This window comes from Carcharhinus amblyrhynchos, chromosome 13 (assembly GCF_965287045.1).
Source record: "Carcharhinus amblyrhynchos chromosome 13, sCarAmb.v2.hapA, whole genome shotgun sequence".
Classification (NCBI taxonomy): Eukaryota; Metazoa; Chordata; class Chondrichthyes; order Carcharhiniformes; family Carcharhinidae; genus Carcharhinus; species Carcharhinus amblyrhynchos.
Window position 1 is genome coordinate 39,145,023 of NC_137336.1, and position 4,652 is coordinate 39,149,674.

A 4,652-nucleotide genomic window follows, 5' to 3' on the forward strand; every position below is an offset into this window, starting at 1 on the left:
ACTCATTCTCTCACCCTCTAGCATTGGCACACCTGTCTCTCCATAAGCAACTATGTGATCAATCTGCTATGCTTACAAAGATGGCCCTATCCTCCCTCCATGGGGTGATGTTGTGGAGGCACGGCATCCCTCTGCCAGTCATAGAATCATAGAAATCCTACAGTACAGAAAGAGGCCATTTGGCTCATTAAGTCGAGTCCCACCATCCCACCCAGGCCCTATTCCAATATCCCTACATATTTGCCCAATAATCCCTCTAACCTATGCGTCTCAGGACACTAAGGGCAATTTTAGCATGGCCAATCAAACTAGCTCACACATCTTTCGACTGTGGGAGGAAACCGGAGCATCCGGAGGAAACCCACGCAGATATGAGGAGAACGTGTGCAAACTCCACACAGACAGTGACCCAAGCCAGGAATTGAACCCAGGTCCCTGGAGCTGTGAAGCAGCAGTACTAGCCACTGTGCTATCATGCTGCCTCTAAAAAAAATCACCGATTTTGCGATGGCCGGGAATCGAACCCGGGTTAACTGCTTGGAAGGTAGCTATGCTCACCACTATACCACCATCACATAATCAGTCTTGGCTGATTGTTTCCTATTGTCAGGTTGTTAACTTTATGCCTAATAACTTGATGTCCAATTGAATACAGATGAAAATCTGTACCAAATCCTTTTTAAAAGAAAATATCTGGGGTGGAATTTGTGTGTGTATTCTCTTTGTGAGAGGGGCTCTGAGACTATCAGAGGAGATTGTGAACAATTGTGGATGTTATTGCTCAGATGAAACTCTGAAGGAAAAGTCTTGACAAGTTCTGATATTGAAGACATCTGGGTTAACCCTGTAGCTGAGTAGAGACTAATTCTGATGGGTTTTTGAGTTTTTTTTTTAAACACTGTGTGATGCCTGCTGTACATCATCATAGTTTTATTTATTTCTTTTAAAATTCATAGGCAAGCGTGCAGTTTCTCTGTGCATTGTCTTCTCCTGCAAGCACAAGAAGGAAGGCTGTTGTTGCTAACAAGCATGGTGTCTATGCTGAAGGCATCCAACTGGCCCATGAAAGAAACATGCAAGTGCCACCTGCATTCTGTCACTGCCGAGGTCTTTGTGAGAGTCAGCAATCACAGATAGACATCTTCCACTGGAACGCAGCCATGTCAATGACAGGAAATACTGTTGCTTGATTCCCTTGTGATCAACTGTGTGCTCACTTCCTTGTCAGTGAGGAAGCTTTTAGCTTTTCCACATCCGATCGCCAAAGGGAAAACTCACTCTGGGAGATCGAATTAGGTCATCAACCCTCTTAGGGCATTGGACCCTGGTTTGGTGGGTTGACTTAATGACTCCTCTACAATCTCTCTCCAGGCTTGTTTCATCTCGTCCCCTGGCATAGAGAACCCGCTACCTTTTGTCCTTTCAGACTGGAGGCGACCCTGCAGAGAGCTATCTCTGAGTCGTAGGGGTTACCTGTGGCCTTCCCTCTGCAATTGTTATTGTTGACTTGCGATGATCTCCTTGGTTGGACTGAGTCTTCATTAAAGGGAGCATCAGCAGGAGCAGATAACTCAAGGCAGCAGGAGCACAATAGTTCAATAGCCCAAGGCAGCTTCAGAAAGCAGGAGGTTTCCAGCCAGACTCCACTGAAAGCACAGTTGGCAGAACTTTAAATATTGAACCAACACTTGCCGTGGAGATAGTTGACGGCAACCTCATCGTCTGGATTTCTGCCTCAGGCCCTGGTAGGCATGCCCACCTCTCCCATTCTGCACTTACTTAATGACCTGTTGCCTTGAGATCCCATACAGCCAGCCATGTAATGAGGAAGCTGAACAGAGCCATTGCTGTGACCTTCATCTCCAGGAAAAAGTTTCATCCCATAGGTCAGTTGTGCTAGAATATCCTTGCATTTTGGACTGAGAACTGGCATTGGCAAGTATTTTTTTTGTTCTGACGTTGTATGTTTTTTAAAAAAATCTAGTATGTTTTCATAATATTGAGTACATACCAATGTAGCGCATGTGAAATGTGGTTTCTGAATAGTGAAGTGGCAGAGAAAACTCCTCAAGGCTGACAGCCTGATTACATCTTCTGTAATCATTGAGAAGCATCAGTAGAACTCTAAACTGCACTGTCTGCCACACAAAGGCACTTAAAGCAACCCTGTTCAAGCATGCAATTGATAAATATAGGTTCTTACCAATTTGGTTGTTGAATTTTGTTTCTGAAAGTGCTTCAGTTCTGAACTCAAGATTCCAAAGCCTTATGTAAATCTGGAACTGCAGTACTCTTAATCAATCAATTGTATAATTACTTTTGCTGGGCCAAATGTTCTGAGATGTTGTGGTGATGGTATAGAGAAAAGAACAGCTTCAATACAAAGTTAAATTGTAAAGTTGAAGGGCTGAATTTTCACCAAGCAAGGCTGACTCAGCTCCACTTTAAAAATGATGGGCGGGTTCCGATTCTGCGATTCACAACCCCATTCCTGGGCTATCTGAATTTCTGGAGTGCCCTTTAAAGGCTGCTGGTTCCTGTCAAAAGCCCCTACCCACCATGCTCAACCTAACTGGCTCCACTGCGGAGACAAGTATGGCCTTCTCCTCTATAATTGTCACCGATTTGGGACAGAATTGTGGTTTACGGCTTCTCAGAGGAAGCATAAAGCTTACACTACATGTGAAGACCTTTTAAAATGTGAATTCGAAAGGTCCTTCTCATGCCCCTTATCCCAAATTATGCTCCCATCCACCCCCCATGGTCCTCATGCCCCCTATGCACGACCTCTCAGTCCGTGCCCACATGCAACAAGACTTGGACAATGTTTAAGCTTGTGATGAGAAATGAAATTGTGCCACATAAGTTCCATACAATAACCATCTCCAACAAGAGAGAATGCATTGAAGGAGTTCAAAAAAGGTTCTCTAATTAATACCTGGAATGGATATGTGGTCTCACGAGGGAAGATTTGATTGGTAGGCTTTTAACTACTAGAGCTTAGAAGAGTAAGAGACAATTTGATAGAAACATTTAAGATCCTGAGGGCTCTTAACAGAATTGATGTGGAGAGAATGTTTTCCTCTTGTGGGACAATCTAGTACTAGGGGCCAGTGTTTAAAAATAAGAAGTCGCCCATTTAAAACAGAAATAAGGAGTTTTTCTTCTCTCAAATATTTATAAGCCTTTGGAACTCTCTTCCTCAAAAGGCAATGAAGCATTCTTTGAATATTTATAAGACAGAGGTAGATAAGTTGTTGATAAACAAGGCGGTGAAAGGTATCAGGGTAGGCAGGAATGTGGAATTGAAGTTACAATCATCAGCCATGTTCTTATTGAATGGTGGAGCAGGGTCAAAGGACTGAGTGGTCTACTCTTGCTCTGAATTCTTTTGTTCATAATATCCAACATCCCTCCTTGACATTCAATGGCAATGTCATTGCTGCATTCCCCACTATTAACATCTTAGGGTTTTCATTGATCAAAAACTGAAATGAACTAGGCATACAAATACTGTGGCTACAAAAGAGAAGGTCGGAAGCTAGGAATTCTGCAGAGGGCACTCAGCTGCTTTGTCTCCAAAGCCATCCATCATTTACAAGACACAATTCACTCCACTGGCCTGGATAAATGCAGCTCCAGCAACTCTCAAGAAGCTCAACACCACCCAAGGCGAAGCAGCCTAGTTGATTGGCACCCTATCCACCTCTTTAAAAGCATTCAATGGGATCAAGTCCCAGAGCACTCAGCTGGACCTGTTAAACAACCTGCCTTGGGATTCGACAGTCCCTGTGACTATCTCTGCACTGCTTCCTGGGCCAGCTAATCTGACTGCAGCCCATATCTGCATCCCAGCAAAGAAGATCCCATCACTTTCTCCTGATGTGGGTTGACCAAGCTGGAAATTTTACTGACTCCCGCTATCCATCTCGAGAATGGAAATTTAGGCAAAATCCCAGGAGTTTAAATTTTATGAACTCAACATCCATCGCCAAAATAAGTAGATGACAGCCTGAAATAACATTTTTGTTATTGGGATTTAACGGGAAATCAAAATCAATTACTAATGGTTGTTTGTTTGAAATGATTATTTTTGACTGCTAGCAAAGACAAGTGTCTCTCTCTCTCTTCCAATGACATGGCTAACCTCATATAACCTGGAATATAAAGATTAATGTGCAATTAGATTGTCCATTCAGATCACACAGTCTTAGAGAAACTTGGAATGTGTAATAAATGCTGAATGACACTGACATTATGGATGATACATTTTCAAAAATATTTTGTTCAACAAATGCCAGTAATTGATAGATGTTATGGCAACTTTCTTTTTCCCAAAAGCTGGCATCATTGTTTTTCCATACAACAGAATTTTAATTTTAATTACTTTCCTTACAGTTCATTCTCACAAATTAGGAAAAAAAACTCATTCGAGACAATTTTTTTTGCTGTTTCCCCCATTGACTTAAATAAACACAACGAGCAAGGAGCCTGGCCAGGCTGGTGTGTGGTCAATGGGTTCAACCAGCCCAACTATCTGCCCCTCGTTTACAGTTATGCTCATGGCCGGTTGTCCCTAGAGAAGGTGCATGTGATGCCCATTGGCACAGTTGAGGTCTTTAGTGGCCAGTGAGCTCCTCAGTGGCCAGTGA

The 4,652-nt window shown here is 42.9% G+C and overlaps 1 non-coding gene across 1 annotated transcript; it reads right to left on the reverse strand.

The window, feature by feature from the left end:
- Positions 1-503: 503 nt before the first annotated feature.
- Positions 504-575, reverse strand: trnag-ucc (transfer RNA glycine (anticodon UCC)). Its single transcript has one exon. It is a non-coding gene; the product is annotated as a tRNA-Gly (tRNA).
- Between the last annotated feature and the right edge of the window lie 4,077 nt (positions 576-4,652).